General features: G+C 35.9%; 1 pseudogene; it reads left to right on the top strand.

The window, feature by feature from the left end:
* The first annotated feature begins 14,451 nt into the window (after positions 1-14,451).
* Positions 14,452-23,588, top strand: LOC143219851 (cytochrome c oxidase subunit 1 pseudogene; annotated as a pseudogene).
* The last annotated feature ends 705 nt before the right edge of the window (positions 23,589-24,293 follow it).

The raw sequence follows: 24,293 nt of genomic DNA, 5'->3' as shown, positions 1-24,293 counted from the left end.
ATCTGTGAAAGTCGAACGGCTATGTCACTAGTTTATCTTATCCTTGCGATTCCGAGAGTCAACCAGGTACTCCGAGAATAAATCTGCTCAACAGTATTGGTAATGGACACCTTAATTCGCGGTATGAATATTAAAATAGAGTGTCAAACCGTTTCAGATCGTTACTGATTGCTACCACCTTCTATGATATTCGAAAACCTAAGGGAATAGCTTCACATATCCTGTGTTTCCGAGAGTCATACCAAGTACTCCTGGTGAAAATCCGCTGATTATTACTGGCAACAGAAACGAGATATCACGTTCTGAATATTAAAGCAGACCGGCAAACCATTGTAGAACGTTACCTATTTGTATAGTGTTAAACACTTTGCAGAGAGCCTTACCCTCGGAGAAGATAACTCGCAGCTTCGAAAGTATATCTTCGTGTTCAGAGGATCAAATTAGTAAACATTTTAGTGACAGTGACTTTAATTTCATGCATGAATTGGAATATCGAGGGTCAAACAGTTCCAGAAACATATCACCTTATTTGAAATTCACATACCTTATTAAATAGCTCCAGCTGTCCTGTGATTCCGAGATGCAAGTCAGGAATTCCAGAAGCAAATGCGCTGAAAATAATTGGCAATATACACCTTAAATCACGGTAAGAATTTTAAAGTACAGTGTCAAAGCGTTCGTGAACGTTACCGTTAGTATAAAGTCACTCTTCTTACCGAATACTTTACCTTGCAAAAACTTCACCCGCTGTATCGAGTGCCATGCTTACAGCTACAGAATCAAATTCGGAGACATTATAGCAGGCGGTCAGCTTTTTTTCATTTATGAATAGCAACAACGAGAGTGCAACCTTTGGAATGCGATCCCACCGTCTTTAAAAGTCGCACATCTAAGTCAATAGTTTCACCTATTCTGTGCTGCGGGAGACGAACCATGTATTCCGGGAGAAAATATGCTGAACAGTTTTGGCAATAGACACCTTAATTCTCGCTATGAATAATAAAGTAGAGAGTCATCCGGTTGAAGATCGGCACACACTTGTATACACACAGACCTATAACCGAAAGCCTTACCTCCCGAGAAGCTAGCACGCCGAATCTTGAGTGTAACTTCGTTTTCAGAGAAAGAAATTAGTATACATTTTACTGACGAGCAGATTAATTTCATGTATGAATGAGAAGATCGGGTGTCAACCCGTTGCAAAACGTTACCACCTTCATAGAGAATCCGACAGGTATGTTTGTAGCTTCACCTATTCTGTGATTTCGAGAGTCAAACTAGGTATTCCGGGAGTCATTGCACAGTACAGTTAATGGCTGTAGAAACATTAATTCCAGATATTAACATCAAAACAGACCGCCAACCCGTTGCAGAGCGCTAATCATTTAGTATAGAGACAAACCTTATACCGAAGACCTTATCCTCCCAGAAACAAAACCAACTGTATTCGGAGTATAATTTCATGTTGATGGAAACAAAGTAGTACGCATTTTACTGACTGCCACCTTAATTTCATGTATGTATTAGAAGATTGATTGTCAAACCCTTTATGAACGTTTCCAATTGTTATAAAGTCAATCGATTTACCGAAGGCCGTACCTTCTGCGAACCTCACCCACTTCATAGAGAGTATAACTTCATGTGTGGAGAATGAAACAAGTAAACATTTTAGTGATGGGCACCTTATCTTCGTTGTCGAATTAGAACATCGAGGGTGAAGCCGCTTGAGAACGTTAAAAACATCTGCGAGAGACGAACGGCTATTTCAATAGCTTCACCCATTCTGCGTTGCCGCGGGTCAAAACAGGTATTACGGGACTAAATCCGCTGGACAGTATTGGTGATAGACACCTTAATTTACGGTTTGAATATGAAGATATAGCGTCAATCAGTGTGAGAGCATTACATTTGCTATAAAGTCGAACGTTTTACCGAAACCTTTACATACCCTGACGTATCGGGAGTATAGCTTCTTGTTTAGGGAAACACATTAGTATACAATTTAGTGACGTCACCCTAAATTCACGTATTTTATAAAACAACGAGACTCAAGCCGTTCGAGAACGTTACTACCATCATTTAGAGTCGAACAGCCAATTCGAAGGATTCACCTGTCGTATGATTCCAATTGTCCAACCAGGATTCCCGTCAGTAACTACTCTGAAAAGTATTGGCAATTGACGACTTGATCCACGGTTTGTCAGTTCAAGCTAAGCTGCAAACCGTTTGAGACCGTTACTAATTGCAATAAAGTCAAACGCCTCACTGAATGACTTACCATCGGGGACGTTGACCCGCCGTATCGAGAGCATAGCTACGAGTTTATGGCAACACATTAGTATACCATTTGGTGACAGCGTCATAAATTAATGCATGAATTAGATTATCGATGGTGAAACCGTTCAAGAACGTTACCACCCTCTTTGAGATTCGAACGGCTGGGTCAATAGCTTCACCTATCCTGTAATTTTGGGAGGCAAACCACATAATCCGAGAGTAAGTTCGAGGAAGAGTATTTACAATAGACACCTCAATTCATGGTTTGAATATTGAAGCAGGCCGTCGAGCAGATGTAGAACATTACCAATTGTTATAATGTCATACTTTTGAAGATGACCATACCCGCTTCATCGAGAGTTTAACTTCGTGTTCAGAGAAAGAAATTAGACCTCATTTCCGTAACAAATACCGTAACTTCGTGTATGAATTAGAAGATCGAATGCCATATCTTTCTACAACGTTTCCACCGGCTGTGAGTGACGAACGGCTGAGTCAATATCTTCATATACCCTGTTCGTCCGAGAGTCATAGCAGGTACGCCTGGAGTAACTATTCCTGAATAGTATTGGCAGCAGGGACCCTAATACACGATATGAATACTATTGCAGACCGTCAAACCGTTACCGAACTTTACCTACTTGTATAGAATCAAATTTTATAACGTAGGCCTTACCTCCCGTGAAGTGAGCCCGCCGTATCGAGAGTATATCTTCGTGTTGCGAGAAGCAAATTATTACAAATTTTAGTGACGGGGACTATAATTTCATGTATGACTGAGAATATCGAGAAGAGAACCGTTCCGGAACGTTACATCCTTCTTTGTGAAATAGCACATATAACCTATCATGTGGGTCCGAGAGATAACTAGGTATCCCGGGAGTAAATCAGCTGAACATTATTGGAAATGAATACCTCTATTCGCGAATTGAATATTAAAATATAGTGTCAAACCGTTTGAGAACGTTACCAATTGCTATAAAGACAAACGTTCTGCCGAAGACCTTACCCTCCGCGATGCTAACCCGGAAAATCGACAGTATAACTTCGTGTTTCGAGAAACACATTAGTGTACATTTTAGTGCCGGCGTCCAAGTTTCATATGCGAATTAGGAGGTACAGTGAAAAACAGTTCGGGACCGTAACCACCTTTTATGAAATTCGAACAGCTAGGTCAGTAGCTTCACATATCCTGTGTTCCGAGAGTCATACCAGGCAATCCGGGAGTAAATGCGGCGTACAGTATTGGCAATACATACCTTCATTCATGGTTTGAGTATTAAAGTAGAATGTCAATCCGTCGTAGAACATTACCAAATGATGTAAAGTCAAACTTTGTACCGGATACCTTGCTTTCCAAAACCTAACCAGTTGTGACCAGTGTCAAGCTTAGTACCTCTCGGAATCAAATGAGTAGCCATTTTAAAGAGACAGACACCTCATTCTCATGTGTGAATGGAATAATCGAGAGACAAACCGTTGTAGATTTTTTCCACCATCTGTGAGAGGCGAACGGCTAAGTCGAAAGCGTCACAATCCTGTGATTCGGATTGTCAAACCAGATGTACCGGCAGTCCGTCCGCTGAACACTATTGGCAATGGACACCTTATTTCACGATTGGAATATTATAGTTCATAGTCAAGCATTTGAAAACAGTTGCATATTTCGATAATGTCAAAAGTCTTGCAGAAAACCTTACCCTCCGAGAACATAACCCGATGTATGTAGAGTATTACTTCGTACTCAGGTATACAAATTCGTAAACATTGCAGCGAAGGGCACCTTAATTTCGTCTATGGATCAGAAGATCCATGGCCACACCGTACGAGAATGTTGGCACACTCTTTGAGGGTCCAACAGCAAGTCAGTAGCCTCACCTATCCAGTGATTCCGAAATTCAAACGAGGCATTGTTGGCGTAAGTCCGCTGAACGGTATTAGCAATAGTATTGGCAATATGCAGAGTCGAACCGTTGTAGATGGTTACCTATTGGTAGGGATTCAAACTTTATACCGGGTGCCTTACTTCCCGCGAACCACACCCGCTGTATGGAGAGTATAATTACGTGTTCAGCGAAACAAATTAGTATACATCCAAGTGTCGCGCAAATTTATTTCAGGTATGACAAATAAGATGGAGGGTTCAAACAGTTCGAGAACGTTACCTACCTCTTTAATATTCGAATGCTGAGTCAATAATTTCACCTATCCTGTGATTCCGAGATTCAAACCAGGTATTCCGACAGTAAATCATCTGAACATTATTGCCATTTGACACCCTATACCTCAGTGTAAATGTTCACATGCAGAGTCAAACCTGTGCTCAATGATATTTATATGAATAAAGTCACACTTTTCACCGAAGGCCTTAACTTGCGAGAAGATAGCCAGCAGTATTCATATACGCTATACCATATAATATATATACCAGAAAATTCATATACACTCTATTTACGGGCACCTTCGTTTCATGTATGAATTAGAAGATCGATGAACAAACCAAACGAGAACGTTGCAACCTTTTGTGAGAGACGAACGGCTAAGTCAATAGTTTCACGTATCCTGCGATTTCGAGAATCAAACCAGATTTTGCGCGAGTAAATGCGCTATGCATAATTGGAATTAGACTCGAAATTTCACGGTTTGAATATTAAACAAGGCCGACATGCCGTTGTGAGAACATTAACTATTCCTGTAGGGTTAAACGTCTAACAGAATGCCATGCCATCCGAAAAACTAGCCGCCTGTATTGAGAGTATATCTCCGTGATCAGAGGTATGAACTTGTATACATTTTAGTGACGAGCATCTTAGTTTCATGTTTGAATTTGAAGATCGTGGGACAAACCAAACGAGAACGTTGTAACCTTCTGTGAGGGACGAACGGCAAAGCCAATAGTTTCACGTATCCTACAATTTAAAGAATCAAGCCAGATATTGCGGGAGTAAAATCGATGTACAATATTACCAACAGGCACCTCAATTCATGGTTTGAATATTAAAGCAGGCAGTCAGGCCGTTGCAGAACATTAGCTATTCGTGTAGGCTTAAATATCTTAGAGAATGCCAAACGCTCCGAAAAACTGACCCGCTGCGACGAGAGTATAACACCGCGTTCAGAGGTACGAACTAGTATGCAATTTAGTGACGAGCACCTTTATCTCATGCATGAATTAGAAGATGGAGTGTCAAACCCTTCTTTAAATATCAGTGTGCTATATCAATACCCTCACCTATCCTGTCATTCGGAGAGCCAAAGCAGCAATTCCAGGAATAAATCCGCCGAACAGTATCGGCAACAGACACTTTAATTGAAGGTATGAATATCAAAGGAGACCGTCAACTCGTTGTAGGACGCTACTCATTGTTATAGAGACAAACCTTTTACCGAAAGCCTTGCCTTCCGAGAAGCTAACCCGCCGCATAGAGTGTATAACTTCGTGTTCAGAGAAAGACGTTAGTATTCATTTGACTGATGGGCACATGAATTTCATGTACGAATTAGAGCACCGCGTGTCAAGCCGTTCCAGAACGTTACAACCTTCTTGTAGAATCGCAAACATATGTCAATAGCTTCATCTGTCCTGTGATTCCGAGAGTCAAAGGAGGTACTCCGGAACTAAGTACCCAGTACATTATAGGCAACAGACAACATAGTTCACAGAGCGATTGTCAAAGCAAACCGCCAACCCGTGGTAGGACGGTACACACTGGTATAGACACAAACCATTTACGGACAGACTTACCTTCCGAGAAGCTAACCTCGTTTTCAGAAAATGATATAGTTAAACATTTTAGGGATGGGCATCACAGTTTCATGCATGAATTACAATGTCGTGGGCCCAACCAGACGAGAATGAGCCTACCGTCTCTAAGGATCGCACAGTTAAGTCAACAGCTTGACCTATCATATGATAGCAAGAGTCAAACAAATAACTATACATTTTAGTGACGAGCACCTTGCATGACTTAGTACATCGAGTGTCAAACCGTTCGAAAGCGTTCTCACCTACTGTGAGAGACGAACGGCTAAGTCAATACCTTCACCAACCTTGATTCTGCGAATCAAACCAGGTATTCCGGGAGTAAATCCGCTGAAGAGTATTGGCAATTGACACCATAATTCATGGTTTGAATATTAAGGTAGAGCTGAAAAGGTTTTAGCAAGTTGCAAATTGGTATAAAGTCAAGCACTTTCCTGATTGTCTTACCTTCTTAGAAGCTCACCCGCCATTTCGGGGGTATAACCTCGTGTTCAGAGAAAGAAATTAGTCATCCAATCAGTGACGGGCACCTTAACCTCGTGGATGAATAAGGAGATCGCCAGTCAGTCAGTTCGTGAACTTTATCACATACTTTGAGAGTCACACAGCTGAGTCAGCACCTTCACCGATCCTGTTATTCCGATAGTCAATGCAGGTATTCCAGATGAAAATCTGCTTAGAAGTATAGGCAATAGAATCCTTAGTTCACGAATTGAATATTAAAGTAAAGCGTCAAATTGTTTGTCTGCGTTACCAATTGTTATAGAGTCAAACGGTTAACTGAAGATCTTACACTCCGAACAACTAACCCGCTGAATCGAGAGAATAAGATGTTGGTCAGTGGGACGAATTACTATACATTTTAGTGAGGGGCATCTTAATTTCCTGTATGAATCAGAAGATCAGGGATCCAACCGTTCCAGAGCGATACTACAATCTTTGAGATTCGTACGACTATGTCTATAGCTTCTGCTATCCTGTGATTTCGAGAGTTAAACCAGGCAGAGTCAATACGCTGTACACTGTAGGCAGTCGACACTTTTGTTCACCGTGCGAATAAGAAAGTTGATCGTCAAACCGCTTGAGAACCGTTACGAATTGGTTTGAAGTCATACGTTTTACAGAAAACCTTACACTCCGAATGCCAAACGCGACGTATCGAAGTATAACATTGTGTTAGGAGGCAGAAATCAGTATCCATTTTAGTTCCGGTCACCATAATTTCATTTATGGATTAGAAGGTCGAGTGTCAATCTGTTCGGGAACGTAACCATCTTCCTTAGGAATCGAACACCTAATCAGTAGCATCATCTATCCCGTGATTCCTAGAGACAATCCGGGAATACCGAGAGTAAGTCCGCTGTAGAGTATTGGCAGTTGGCAGCTTAATTCGCGGTTTGAATATTAAAGTAGAGCGACAAAGCGGTTCAGAGCGTCGCCAACTGCTATAAAGTCAAACAATTTACCGATGGCCTTTCCTTCGGCGAAGCTAACCCGCCGTTTCGTAAGTAGAAGTTCGTGTTCAGAGAAATATATCAGTCTTCATTCCAGAGACGAGCGCCTCAGTGCCATGTATGAATTAGAAGATTGATGGTCAAACCGTTCGAGAACGTTACCACCCGCTTTGAGTGTCGAACGGATAAACCAATAGATCAATCTGTCCTATGATTCTTGGAGTCAAACCAGGTAATTCGAGCCTAAATCCGCTAATGAGGATTGTCAATAGATACCTTAATTCGCGTAGATAATATTGAAATAAATCGTCACACCGTGTGAGATCGTTACCGATTGCAATACAGTCAAACGTATTAGCGAATGCCTTACTTTCCGAATGCCAAACCCGCAGCATCGTGTGTATAACTTCGTGTTCTGAGGAAGGAATTAGTACACATACCAGGGACGGGCACCTCAACTCAATGTATAAATTAGAAGATTGATGGTCAAACATTTCGGGACCTTTACCACCTCCTATAAGGTTCGAACTGAATAACTGACTCGCTCTATCAAGATTATAACTTCATATTCAGAGAAAGAAATTTGTATTCAATTCAGTGTCGAGCACCTTATCATCATGTATGAATTACAAGATAGAGAGTCAATCCGTTTGAGAGCCCTACCACCACTTTTGAGATTCAATCGGCTAGGTCAATAGCTTCAACCATCCTGAGATTCTGCAAGACAAACCAGGTATTCCGGGAGTAAATCCGCTGTCCAGTATTGGCATAGATAACTTAATTCGGGTGTGATTAATAAAATAGAGCGTCACGCCTTGTGAGAACGTTACTGCTTGCTATAAAGGTAATCGTTTTACCGAATGCCTGACCGGCGGAGAAGCTAACCCACCAAATCGAGGTCATAGCTACGTGTTTAGCGGAACACAGAAGTATACATTCTAGTGGCGACCACCTTATTTGATGCATTAATTAGAAGATCGGGAGCTAAAACACACGAGAAGGTTACCACCTTCTGTGGGAGACGAATGGCTAAGTCAATGGCCTCACGTATCCAGTGATTCGGTGAGACAAACCCGGTATAGATGGAGTAAATCCGCAAATGAGTATTGCCGATAGACACCTTAATTTACGGTTTGAATAAAAAAGTAAAGCGACAAACAATTTTAGAGTATTGCCAATTGGTATGAAGTCAATCGTTTTACCGAAGGTCATGCCTTCCGCGAGCCTCAGCGCCATCATCGAGAGTATAAGGTCGCGTTTAGAGAAACAAATTACTGTACATTTTAGTGATGGGAACCTTATTTTCGGCTATGAATGAAAAGATCGAGAGTCAAACCGTTGTAGAACGTTACCACCATTTTTCAGTTTCGAACGGCTATGTTAGTAGCGCAACCTATGCTGGGATGCCGTGAATAAAACCAGGACTACTAGGAGTACATCCGCTGCACAGCATTGGCAACAAGAACCTGAATTCGCGGCATGAGCATTCTAGTAGGGAGTGAAATCGTCGGAGAACATAACCAATTGCAATATAGACATTGTTCTTGCAGAATAAGTTACCTTCCGAGAACGTGTCCTGCTGTATCGAGAGTCCAACTTCGTGTTCAGGGAGGCACATTGCTATACATTTTAGTGGCGGGCACCTTACTTTCGTGACTGAATAACTGGAGCGAGTGTCAAACCGATCGAAAAAGATCCACCTTCTATGAAAGTCGCACATGCAAGTCAAGAGCTTCACCTATCCTGTGATTACGGCAGTCAGACAACGTATTCTAGGAATAAACATGTTGAACAGTATTGGTAATAGACACCATAATTCATGGTATGAATATTAAACTAGTGCGTCAAACCGTTTGAGAACGTCACTACCTTCTACTAAGTCGAAGAGTTAGGTCAATAGCTTCACCCATCCAGCGATTCCGAGGGTCTAACCAGGTATTCAGGGAGTAATTCCGCTGAAAAGTAGTGGCAATAGACACCTTTGTTTACGGCGAATATTAAAATAATCGTGGAACAGTTTGAGAACGTTACCAATTGCTATAAAGTCAAACGCTTCACCGAAGGCAATACCCTTCAAGAAAATAACGAGTAACGTTAACATCATGTATGCATTAGAAAATCGAGGGTCATACCGATCGATAACGTTCCCACCATCTTTGAGATACGAACGGGTATGTGAATAGTTTCATACATCCCGTGATTCCGAAAGTCAAACCATATATTCCGGCAGTAAATGCACTGTACATTATTGGCACTAGATTCCTTAATTCGGAGATTGATTATTAAAATAGAGCGTCACACCGTGTGAGAAAGTTACAGTTGCCATAAAGTCAAACGCTTTACCGAATCCCGTACCTATCCCACTGAATTGAGAGTATAGCTTCTTGTTCAGGAAAACATATTAGTATAGAATTTAGTGATATCACCTTAAATTCAAGTTTGGTATGCAACGTCGAGGCTCAAGCCGTTCGAGGACGTTACAAACTTCTTTGGAAATCGAACGGCTAATTCAGTAGCTTCACTCAACCTGTGATTCCTAGCGCCAAGCAAGGTATTCTTGGAGTAAGTTCACAGTACATCGTTGGCATTGGACACCATATTTCGGGCTATAGATATTAAGGTACAGAGCCAAACTGATATAGAGCGATACGAATTGGTATATTGTCAAACATTTTACTGATGGCCTGACCGTCCGCGAAGTTAATCTGCCGTATCGAGAATCTAACTTCGTGTTTAGAGAAACAAATTACTGTACACTTTAGTGACGGGCACCTTATTTTCTGGTATGAATGGAAAGATCGAGAGTCAAACCCTACTACAAAGATCCCACCTTCTTTGCGCGACGAAATGCTAAGTCAACAGCAGCAACTATCCTGTGATTCCGTGAGGCAGACAAGGTACTCCTGCAGTCAATGCGCTCCACACTGCTTTCAATGGTCACCTCAATTCACGGTATGAATATTAATGTAGAGCACCAAATTGTATGACAATATTACCAGTTAGAATATCTTCAAACGTTTTACAAAATACCTTACCATCCGAGAAAGTAACACATTATATCGAAAGCATAACTTCGTGTTAAGGGAATCCTATTAGTTTACATTATAGTGGTGGCATACTAATTTCTTGTATAAATTATAAGATGGAGTGTAAAACTGTACGAGACCGTCACCACATTCTGTGATGTTCAAACAGCTAGGTGAATAGCTGCACGTGTCCTGCGATTTCGAGTGTAAAGCAGGTATTGCGGGAGTAAACTCGCTGAACAGTACTGGCAACAGATACCTCAAATTATGGCTCGAATATTATTGAACTTAGTAAGCCGGATGTAGAACGATACCTATTAACATAGAGTCAAACTCTTTACCGAAGTTCTTACGTTCCGGGAACATCACCCGCTGCGTCGAGTGTACTGGTTCGAGCTTAGAGAAGCAGTATACTATATATTGTATTATAAGTCAATAGCATCCTATATCTTATGATTCCGGGAGTCAGTATTGGCAATAGATGCCGTACTGCACGGTATGAATATTAAGGCAGACCGACAAACCGTTATAGAACGTTACATATTCATATAGAATCGAATCTATTACCGTAAGTCGTACATTCCGAGAACACAACCTGCCGTATCGAGAGTATGAGTATCAAGTTGTTTGAGATCGATGCCTCCTTCTGTGAGTGTCGAACAGCTCTGTCAATAGCATCACTTATCATGAGGATAAGAGAGTCCAACTGGGTATTCAGTGAGAATGTCAGCTGAAGTGTTTTGGCAATAGACAACTTAATTCGCGGTTTGAATATTACAGTAGAACGTCAAACGGTTTGGGAACGTACCTATTGGTATAATGTGAAAAGTTTCACCGAAGAACCTACCCTCCGAGAATCTAACCCGCTGTATCGAGAGTATATCTTCTTGATCAGAGATTCAAATTCGAATGCATTTTAGTGGCAGGCACATTAACTTGGTGCAGGAATTAGAAGATCTGCTGTCTATCTATTCGAGATCGTTACCACCTTCTTTGAAAGTCGAACAGCTGAGTCAATATCTCCACACATTTTTGTGATTCCGAGGGAGAACCCAGGTATTCTGGGAGAAAATCCGCAGAACAGTATATGAAATTGACACCATATTTTACGGTATAAATAGTAATATAGAGTCCCGAACCATTGTAGAACGGTTCCTCCTGGTATACGGTCAAACCTTGTACCGGATACCACACCCTCCGAGAACATAATCCGCTGCCGCAAGTGTCCTGCTTTGTGTTCAAGAAAACAAATTAGTAGACTCTTTAGCAGACGGACACTTTAATTGAATGTATCAATAGAAAGATGGAGGGTCAAGACATGCGAGTACGTTACCACCGAATTTGACAGGTCGCTGGCTAAGGAAATAGCATCACCTTTCCTGCGATTTCGAGAGATAAAGCATACATTCCCGGAAAAAATCCGCTGAACAATATTTGCAATAGATACCATAATTCGCGGTATGAATATTAAAGTTGACAGTTTTTACGAATTGATATAAAGTCATTCTTCATAACCTATAACTTACACACCGAGATCGCAGGCTGCCGTAGGTGTTCTCCTGCTTTGGGTTCAGAGGAACGAATAAATAGACATTTTCGCAGACTGCGACCATAATTGCATGTATCAATAGGAGGATTTAGTGACAAACCGTTCGAGAACGCTCTCACCAACTCTGGGAGTCGCACAGATAATTCAACACCTTGACACAGCCTGTGATTCCGTAAGTCAAACCAGGTATTACCGGAATAAATCAGCTGAGCCGTACTGGCAACAAACACCTTAAATCACGATATTAATATTAAGGTAGAGAGTCAATCCGCCAGAAGACATTACTAATTGACATAAAGTCCTTCTTTTTACCGAATACATTACCTTCCTAGATCATATCCCGCAGTAGCGAGTGTCATGCTGAGTGCTGATGGAAACAAATTGGTAGACAGTATTGCACAAGCATACCTGATTTTCATACATGACTGAGAAGATCGAGAGGAAAACCGTTCCAGAACGTTACCATCTCCTTTGAGAATCGCATATATAAGAAAATAGCATCCCCAATCCTGTGATTCAGACAGTCATATCAGGTATTCCCGTAGTCAATCGGCTATACAGTATTGGCGATAGGCACCTTAAGTCACAGTATGAATATTAATGTACAGTGTCAAGCCGTTGTAGAACGTTACGACCTTCTTCAAGTGTCAAACGGATAAGTCAGAAGTTTTATCTATCATGTGATTCCGAATGTGAAACCAGGTATTCCGGGAGTAGATCCGCTGTACAGTATTTACAATAGACACTTTATTTCATTGCTTGAACATTACAGTATACCGTCAAACTGTTTGAGGGCATTACTAGTTTGCAGAAAGACAAACGTTTTACCGAAGGCCTTTCCATCAGATGTCCTGACCCGCTTTATCGAGAGTATAACTTGCAGTTCCCAGAAAGAAATTAGTATTCATGTCAGTGATTGGCACCTTATCCTCGTATATCAATTTCAAGGTCGACGGTCAAACCGTTCGAGAATGCTACCACCATTTTGAGCGTCGCATAGATGAAACAGGACCTTCGCCCAGCATGCGCTTCAGAGAGACAAAGCAGGTAATCCGGCAGTCAATCCGCTGAACATTAATGGCAATAGGCATCACAACACACGGTTTGACTATTACAGTAGAGCGACTATCCGTTTGAGAACGTTACCAATTGGTAGAAAGATATGCATTTTACAGAAGGCCGTACCTTCAGAGAACATTATCTGCGTCAAAGAGTATACAACTTCCTGTTCAGAGGAAGAAATTAGTATTTGTTTCCGTGACGGGCAGCTTAACTTCAGGTATGAATTATAAGATCGAGTGTCAAACAGTTCGAGTACGTTCACATCTTCTGTGAGAGAAGAACGACTAAGACAACAGCTTCACATATCCCGCGATTCGGGGAGGGAAAACCGGGAGTAAGTCCGCTGAAGATTATTGGGAATAGATACCTTAATTCACGGTTTGAATATTAAAGCGGAACGTCAAACCGTTGCAGAATGTTATCTATTGGTATAAATTCAAATGTCGTCCAGAAAGCCCTACTGTGCGAGAAGCTATCCCGCCGTATCGAGAGCATAACTTCGTGTTTAGAGAAACACATTAGAGTACATTTTAGTGATGCCAGCTTAAATTTATGTATGAATTAGAATATCTAGGGTCAATCCGTTCGATAACGTTACCACATTCTTAGTTAATAGAACGACTAAGTCAATAGCTTCCCGAATCCTGTGATTCCGGGAGCCACACCAGACATTCCGGGAGTAAACACCCTGAACAGTATTGGCAATAGACACCTCAATTCACGGTACGGAAATCAAAGCAGTGAATGAAACCGCGTGAGACCGTTACGAATTGGTGTATGTTCATACTCTCCTTCGCGTATCTTACCTCCCGAGAACATAAGGCGCAGTATGATGGGTATAGTATACTGTTCTGAGAAACAAATGAGTATAACTTTCAGTGACGGTCACCTTAAATTCACTTATAAATTAGAAGATTGAGAGTCAAACCCTTCTAGAACATTATCACCTTCTTTTAACGTCGAAAGGCGGAGCCCACAGCTTCACCTGCCCTGTGATTATAAGTGGCATGCCAGGAATTCCTGAAGTAATTGCGCTGAACGCTGTTGGCAATGGACACCTTAATTCCTTGTTTGAATATGAAAGTAGAGCGTGAAATCGTTTGTGAACGTTTCCAGTTGGCTTAAAGTCTACCATTTTATCAATTACCATTCCTGCCGAGAACCTAACCCGCTGCAGCGAGTGTGTTGTTTAGTGTTCAGTGAAACAAATTAGTATTTACATTAGTGACAGGACCATTACTGTCAGGTATGGATGAGAGGTTCGCGATGCAAACCGTTCCAAAACGATACCAACTTATTAGAGAATTGCATTGTGTGACAATGGCTTCACCTAGCCAGCAATTCCGAGAGCAATACCCGGTATCGCAGGAGGACATTCACAGAACAGTATTGGCAATGGACATCTTAATTCACAGCTTGTATGTCAAAGTGGAGCGCCAAGCCGTTTGAGAACGTTACCAATTGATATAACCTCATACTGCTTGCCGGGTACCTTATCTTTCGAGAACAAAATCCGCTGTATCGTGGGTATGACTTCGTGCTCAAAGAAGGAAATTTGTACATATTTTAGCAGACAGGCACCTCATTTCCACGTAGGAAATAGAAGACCGCTTGTCAATCCGCTCGAGAACATTACCTCCCTCTTTGACAGTCTAACGGATAAGTCAATAGCTCCACCTATCCTGTGTTTCCGACAGCCAAACGAGGTATTCGTGGAGTAAATCCGCTGAACCCTGTTGGGAATAGACACCTAAATTCTCGGTGTGAATATTAAACGAGAGAGTCGATCCGTCGGAGGATAGTACCAATTTTAATAAATTTCGTTTCTCGCCGCATACCTAACCATCCGTGAAGCTAACCTGCTGTATCGAGAGCATAACTTCGTGATCAGAGAACGACATTAGTAATCATTTTAGCGATTGTTATTATTGGTTCCTGTATGAATTCGGAGATAGAGGGTCAAATCGTTTCAGAACAATGCGACACTCTTTGATAGACGCACATCTAAGTCAATAGCTTCACTTATCCTGTGATTCCAAAACTCAAGCCAGGCATACCGAGAGGTACCAGCTGAATAGTATTGGCATTAGACACCTTAGTTAACGGTTTGAATATTGAAGTAATTCGTCAAACCGTTTGAGAGCATTACAAATTGGCATACAGTCAATCGTTTTAGTGAAGATCTTACCTTCCGCGAAAATAACCCGCTGTGTCGGGGGGTATAGAATTGGGATCTGGGAAACAAATTAATAGACGTTTTAGCAGACGGACACCTTAACTTCATGTATGAACTAGAAGATGGAATGTCAAACCGTTCGAGATCGTTTCCACATTCTTTGAGAGTCGATCGGCTCAGTCAAAAGCTTCATCTATCCTGTTATTTCGGTAGACAAGCCAGGCATTCCGGACATTTATCCGATGAACGGTGTCGGCAATAGACAACGTATCTCGCGGCATGATAATTATAGTACAGATTTTAACAGTTGGAGAACATTAGCAAATGGTATAAATTCAGCCGTTTTAACAATTACATTACCTTCGGAGAATCTGTCCCGCTGCACCGATTGTGTTGCATAGTGTTCACTGTTACAAATTAGTAGACATTTTAGCAGACGGAAGCCCTATATTCATGTATGAATAGGTAAGTCGACAGACAAACCGTTCCGGAACGCTAAAACCTTGTCTGTGAATTCAACTGCGAAGTCAATAGCTTCACGCATCCGGTGATTACAAGTGCTAAGCCAGGTATTTCAGGAGTAAATCCGCTGAACAGTATTGGCAATAGATACCATAATTCACTTTATGCATATTAAAATAAGGTGTCAAGCCATCGGCGAACATTACCAATTCGTACTAAGTCATTCTTTTACCGCATACCTTACCTTCCGAGAACCTATCGCGCAGTAGCGAATGTCTCGCTTGATGCTCACGGAAACAAATTAGTAGACATTTTAGTGGACGGACACCACATTTTTGTATATAGGTATCATCATTGAGAGCGAAATCCTTCGGAAAAGTATCCACCATCTCTGTGCGTCGCACAGCTAAGTGAATTACTTCACATATCCTGTGCTCCGAGAGTCATACCAGGTATGGGTCGAGTAAATCTGCAGTACAGTATTGGCAATAGACACCTTAATAAAACGTTTGAATAGTATTGCAGACCGTCAAACCGTTACAGAACGTTACCTATTGGTATAGAATCAAACACTGTACCGATATCTCTACCTTCTGAGAAGCTAGCCCACCGTATCGATAGTATAACATTGTGAACAGAGTAAGAACCTAGACTACATTTCAGTGTCCGGCATCATAACTTCATGTATGAATTAGAAGATCGATGGTCAAACCATCAGAGAACGTTGCCAGACTCTGTAAGAGACGAATGGCAAAGTGAATCGCTTGGCCTACCCTGAAATTTCGAAAGTCAAGCCAGGTATTCCGTTAATATATGCGCTGAGCAGTATTGGCAATGAACATCTAAATTCACAATTTGAATATTAAAATAGAACGACAAACCGTTTGAGAACGTTACCAATTGCTAAAAAGTTAAACGTTTTACCGATGGCCCTACCTTCCGGGAAATTCACACGCTTCATCGAGGGTATACCTCCGTCTGCAGAGAATGAAATTAGTCTATATTTTAGTGACAGGCACCTTAAATTCCTTTACGAATTAGAAGATCGTGGGTAAAAACGTTCGCGAACATTACCACCCCCTTTGAGATTCTAAGGACTAAATCAGTAGCTTCACCTATCCCGTGATTACGAGAGTCAAACAAGGTATTCCAGTAGAAAATTCGTTGAACAGTGTTGGCAATAGGCACAGTAATTCATTGTATGCATATTAAAATTGAGCGTCATAACGTTCGAGTACGTAACCAACTGGGATAAGGTCAAACCATTTATCGAATAACTTATCGACGTAGAACGAACACCGAACTAGCGAGTGTCTTGCTTAGTGCTCACGGAAACAAAATAGTAGTCGTTATAGCTGACGGAGACCTTTCTTCGGGTCTGAATAGCAAAATCTAGAGTCAAATTACTCTAGAATGTTACCTCATTCTTTCGGATTCAAAGGGCTAAGTTCAGAGCTTCACGTATTCTAGGATCCCGAGAGACAAAATAGGCACTCTGGGAGTAAGTGGCCCGTACCGTATTGGCAATAGACTCCTTAATTCTCGAAGTCAAAATTAAAGGTGTCCGACATACCGCTTTTGATCGTTACCTACTTGTATATAGTTAAACTTTTAACCGAAAGCCATACCTTCCGAGAATGTAAACCTCCGTATTCAGAGTATAAATTTGTGTTCAGAGAATCACATTAGTAAACATTTTAATGATGGGCACCATAATTTCATGTATTATTTATAAGATCGAGGATCAAACTCTTCGATAACGTCACCACCTTCTTTGAGAGATGAACCACTGAGTAAAACCTTCACCTATCCTGTTATTCCGAGAGACAAACCAGGAATTCCGGGAGTCTATCCTCTACACGGTATTGGTAATGGACGCCTTAACTCGCGGTTTGTATAAATTAGACCGTGAAGCCGTTTGTGAACGTTTCCAATTTTGATATATTCAAACGTTTTACCAACGGCGGTAACTTCCGCAAAACTCGCTCGCTTCATCGAGAGTATAACTTCGTGTTCAACGAGGAACAGTATTATACATTTAAGGGGCGGGCACCTTCATTTCATCTATGAATTAGAAGGTCGATGGTCAGGCAGGAACACATCGTTGGCACCATTTCTGAGAGTCCACAGCAAATCCAATAGATTCACCTATCCTGTTATTCCGAGAGTCAAACCATGTATTGTGGGAGTAAATACGTTGAACAGTTATGGCAATAGACACCTCAATTCACGGACTGAATAATGAAGTTGAGTGTCAAACCGTCGAAGAACGTAACGTATACTAATAGAGTCAAACCTTTAAACAAAGGCCTTAAATGCCGAGAAGATAACGCGCTGTGTCGAGGGTACGTCGTCGTGTTCAGAAATGCAATTGATTATACTTTTGAGTGACGGGTTTCTTAATTTCATTTATGAATCAGAAGATCGGGGTCAAAACGTTCGAGAACGTTGCCACCGTCTTTGAGAGTCGAACGTCTAAATCAGCAGCCTCACCAATTCCGTGATTACAAGAGTCAAACAAGGTATTCGAGAAGAAAATCCGTTTATCAGTATTGGCAACAGGCACACTAATTCATTGTATGGATATTATAGTTGAGCGTCAAACCTTTCGAGGACGTTACCATCTTCTTTGAGAGTCGAACGGCTCAGTCCATAGCTTGTCGTATTCCAATATTCGAAGAGGCAAACCATGTATTCCCGGAATAAATGTTACTAATTTTCTCCCTTGAACACTGAGCAAGACACTTGCTTCTGCGGGTTGGGCATCTCGGAATGTATGGCCTTCGATAGTAAGTTTTACTCTAAACTAAAAGATGAAGCTCTATAACCGTCTTGCGCTCTACCTTCAAATTCGTACCGTGAAATAAGCAATCTATTTCCAATGTTGTCCAGCGGATGTGCTCCCAGAATACCGGGTTTGACTTTCGGAATCGCAGAATACATAAATATATTGACATGGCCGTTCGGCACTCAGGGATGGTGGTAAATTTCTCGATATGTTTAAAACTCAACCTTAGATTTCATACATGAAATTAATGTGCCCGTGTCTAAAGTATTTACTAATATGCTCCACCAAACACGGAGACATAATCTCGATGCAGCGGGTTAGAGTCTCCGAAAGTATGGCCTTCGGTAAAAAGTTTGACTATATAGCAATACGGAGCGTTCAACAACGGTTTGAGTCTGTTAATTAATATTCATACCATGAAATTGCGTGTCTAATGCCAATACTGTTCAGCGGGTTCAGACGCGGACTACCTGGTTCGACCAGTATTGTGGTGAGCTATTTTTATTGCATATATAATCTGAAAATTTGTTGTATTGAAATTTTCTACTGCAGACAAATTTTATTGCGTATAATGTGTTCTATTGATATTTTCGAATAATATTGTGGTGAGTTTATTTTATTCCATATATAATATGAAAATTTGTTGTATTGAAATTTTCTACTGCTGACAAATTTTATTGTGAAAAATTTGCTCTATTGATATTTTCGGCTAGTATTGTGGTGGGTTAATTTTATTGCATATATAATAAGAAAATTTGTTGTACTGAAATTTTCTACTGTTGACAAATTTTGTTGGGTAAAATTTGCTGTATTGATATTATCGACTAGTACTGTGGTGGGTTTATTTTATTGCATATGTAATATGAAAATTTGTTCTATTGAAATTTTCTATTGTTCACAAATTTCATTGTGTAAAGTTTGCTCTATTGATATTTTCGGCTAGTTTTGTGGTGGAGAAATTTTATTGCATATATAATATGAAAATTTGTTCTATTGAAATTTTTCACTGTTGACAAATTTTAATAAATTTAAAATATAAGTTAGCTAATTAATATGCATATAGATACATAATCTGTCGATATATTATAAAATAATATTTTACATGAAATATATATTTAATAATTAATTTTATACTATTCTAGTGGTATGCATAATTAATTTTATACTATTTTAGTCGAGTAGTATAAATTAATTTATTATATATAATTAAATTTATATTATTTTAGTCGAGTAGTATAAATTAATTTATTATAAATAATTAATTTTATACTATTATAGTCGAGTAGTATAAAGTACTTTATTATAAATAACTAATTTTATACTATTTTAGTCGAGTAGTATAAATTAATTTATTATAAATAACTAATTTTATACTAATTTAGTAGTAAAAATAATTAATTTTATATCATTTTAGTTGAGTAGAATATAATTATAATTCAACTATAATATTAGTTTATTAAATAATTGTATTTCAAAATGTGATTTATTTAATATCAATAGGTTTATTAATTATTTCGTAATAATTTATTTAAGAACTATGAATATCAAATAATTAGTTATTTAATGAAGTTTATTAATAATTTAGTTTATTTAAGTATACACAAGCTATAAATATTAAAAATTGTTTTATATTAGTACGTTTATTAATTATTTAATTTATTTAAAAATACATAATTTATAAGTATTATAATTTGTTTTAATATTTTACAGGTTTATTAATTTAATAAGGATAAAAAACTTATAAATATTAAATGAATATAGTTCATTAATATTTATAGGTTCATTAATTATTTAATATATGTAAGGATTCAAAACTTATGAAATATTAAAAATTATTTATTTTAATATTTTATGGGTTTATTAATTTAATTCAGTTAAGGATATAAAACATATTTATATATTAAATAAATATAGTTTATTAATATTTATAGGCTTATTAATTATGTAATTTATTTATGGATACAAAGCCTATAAATATTAAAAATTATTTATTTTAATATTTTATAGGTTTATTAGTTTAATTTATTTAAGGATATTATTAATATTTATAGGCTCATTAATTATTTAATATACTTCAGAATACAAACCCGTTAAATATTAAAAATTATTTTAATTAATATTTCATAGGTTTATTAATTTAATTTATTCAAGGATATATAACTTATAAATATTAAATGAATATTGCTTTTAATATTTATAGGTTTATTAAATATCTTATAATAATTTACTTAAAATTGCAAATTTATAAATATTGAAAGTTATAATTTATTTTATCATTTTATAGGTTCATTAGTTATTTATAGTAATTTATTATATATATATATATATATATATATATATATATATATATATATATATATATTTAAATAATTCCTTAAAATTTAGAATTTTATATGCTTAAACATTGAAATATATATATATATAATTTTAATATTCCTGACAAAAGGAATATTTTGATAAGGTATTTATGAAAATTTATTTGCTATTATTAGTTACAAAAATTTTAAAGTAATTTTAAAAATTATAGTATAATTTAATTTTAAATAAATTATATAAATTAATTTTAAAATATAAGTCTATAAATTTTATATATTTAATATATATTTTATATTTATTTTTTTAAATACTATCAAATATTATTTTAAAGTGATTTATTTTTGAGATTGTAACATTTAATAGAATTAGAATAATTAATTTAAATACTAATAATAAGTTATCGAGTTTATTGATTTTTCATATATCAATTATTTCTAGAATTTTTTGGTAATTTTTATATTAAATTTTATAAATTTGGATGAAATAATTTATTAGAAAAATGTATTAAATTATTTTTTATTTATTTGATTTATAATAAAATTAGGATTACTTCCTTTTCATTTTTTAATAATTAAATCTTATGAGTTAACAAATTGAAATTGTATTTTTTTATCTTCAAATATAATAAAATTTATTACTTTCAATTTTTATTCTTTAATTTTGAAATCAGATTATAAAATAATTTTATTTGGAATTTTTAGAATTACATCTTTATCTATTTATATATTAAAATTAATTAATATTAAAAAAAAAAGAATTAGATGTTCAACTTTAATATGAAATTATATATTAATTATTGTTTATTATATTAACGTAAAATATTTTTATTTATTAATATTCTTTAATATATTAATTATTTATATATTCTTATTTGTATTATATAAATATAAATTTATAAATAATAATTTAAATAATTTTACGTTAAATAATAAAAATAATTTAATTATTTTATTTCTATTAATTTTATTAATTTATTCAATATTACCAATTTTTTTCTTTTACTATTAAATGCTTATTAATTAAAAATTTTATATATATTATTGAATATAATATACTTATTAGACTACTAATTTTATTAATCAGAAATATTTATCTATATTGTTCTATAGAAATTATTATATTTTTATTTATAAATATAAATTTTTCTTTTAATTTTGTATTAATTTTAATTTTAAGTATAATTTTTTAATATTATTTTTTTCAATATTGAATATTTTAATAGATTTTATATTTAATATACTATAAAAATTAAATACTTAATGTATTTTATTTACATATCTTAAAATTTGCAATTTAATGTTTTTTAATCTATAATTAAAAATTAATAATTATAAAAAGTATTATGTCTGATAAAGGAAATAAATTGTAAATCTATTAATCAAAATTAAAAAATTTTTTAATTCTATAAAAATTATAAGTTAAATTAAAAACAATTAATTTTCAAAATTAAAAATAAATTTTAATTAAAATTTTAATTAAGTGGTTAATATAAACAAATCATAAAGATATTGACATTCTTTATTTTATATTAAATATATGATCAGGAATAATTGGTTCATTCTTAATATTTTTAATTCGTGTAGAATTAAGAATTCCTGGAATATTTTTAAATAATGATCCATTGTATAATTCTTTAATTACCAGTCATGCATTTTTAATAAATTTTTTTATAATTATACCTTTTTTAATTGGAGGATTTGGTAATTGATTAATTCCTTTAATATTAAGATCACCTGACATATCATTTCCTCGAATAAATAATATTAGATTTTGATTATTACCTCCTTTATTATTATTATTATTAACTAGAAGAATTTTTAATTTTATATCTGGAACTGGTTGAACTGTATGTCCACCTTTATCTAATTATATTTTTCATTCATCTCCTTCTGTAGATTTTACAATTTGTTATTTATATATATCTGGTATTTGATCACTTTTGGGAGCTACAAATTTAATAACTACAATTATATTAACAAAAAATTGTAGATTAGATTTAGATACAATACTTTTATTTCCTTGATTTCATTTTATTACAATAATTCTATTATCATTATCTTTACCTGTAGTAGCAGGAGGTATTACAATATTATTATTTGATCGTAATTTTACTACATCTTTCTTTGATTCTATAAGAGGAGGAGATCCTGTATTATATCAACATTTATTTTGATTTTTTGGTCATCCAGAAGTTTATATCTTAATTCTACCTGGTTGTGAATTAATTTCTCAAATTATTATAAATGAAAGTGGTAAAATAGAAGTATTTGGTGATTTAGGAATAATTTATGCAATATTAGGGATTGGATTTTGGGTTTTATTGTTTAAGCTCATCATATATTTACTATTGGATTAGACGTAGATACTCGTTCTTATGTTACTTCAGCAACTATAGATATTGCTGATCTTACTGGAATTAAAGTTTTTAGATGATTAGCAACTGATTATGGTTCAAAATTTAAAATAAATTATTCTATTATATGATCTGTAGGCTTCACTTTACTATTTGCATTTGGAGGATTAACGGGAATTATTATCTAATTCATCTATTGGTATTATTTTACATGATACATATTATGTTGTTGCTCATTTTCATTATATTTAGGAGCTGTTTTTTCTATTATTTCAAGATTTATTCACTGATACCCTTTAATTACGGGCTTAATATTAAATAAAAAATGATTAGTATATCAATTTTTAATAATATTTATTGGAGTAAATTTAACATTTTTTCTTCGACATTTTTTTGGTTTAATAGGAATACCTTGACGTTATTCTGATTATCTTGATTCTTATTATTGTTTAAATCTGTTATCTTCAATTGGTTCTATTATTCCATTAAATAGAACAACGTTTTATTATTTTTAATTTCATAAAGTTTAATTTATAAACGTTTATTATTACTTAAACTTTTTCCATTTTCATTAGAATGATTAATAAATTACCCTCCATTAAATTATTTATTTAATGAGTGTTGAATTTTAATAATTGAAAAATTTTGTGTGTCAGAAAAGTGCAATGAATTTAAAATTCTATTATATAAAATTTAATTTTATTATTAAAAATAGCAACATGAAATATATATTTTTTTTAAATTAAAATTCATTTTACTATGATAATTTAACATATTTTCATAATTTTATTATAATATTTATATTAATAATTATTATTCTTACTCCATATTTAATTGCTGATATTTTAAGAAATAAATTTATTAATTTATATATATTAAAAAATCATTTAATTGAAGTAATTTGAACAATTATTCCAATAATTATTTTATTATTTATTTGTTTTCCATCTTTAAAGATTTTATATTATATTGATGAATTATTAAATCCTTTTTTTCAATTAAATCAATTGGTCGTCAATGATATTGATCTTATTAATATTCTGATTTTAATAATATTAAACTTGATT

Source organism: Lasioglossum baleicum, unplaced genomic scaffold (genome assembly GCF_051020765.1).
Source record: "Lasioglossum baleicum unplaced genomic scaffold, iyLasBale1 scaffold0079, whole genome shotgun sequence".
In the NCBI taxonomy this organism is placed as follows: domain Eukaryota; kingdom Metazoa; phylum Arthropoda; class Insecta; order Hymenoptera; family Halictidae; genus Lasioglossum; species Lasioglossum baleicum.
This window is presented reverse-complemented; position numbering and strand designations above follow the sequence as displayed.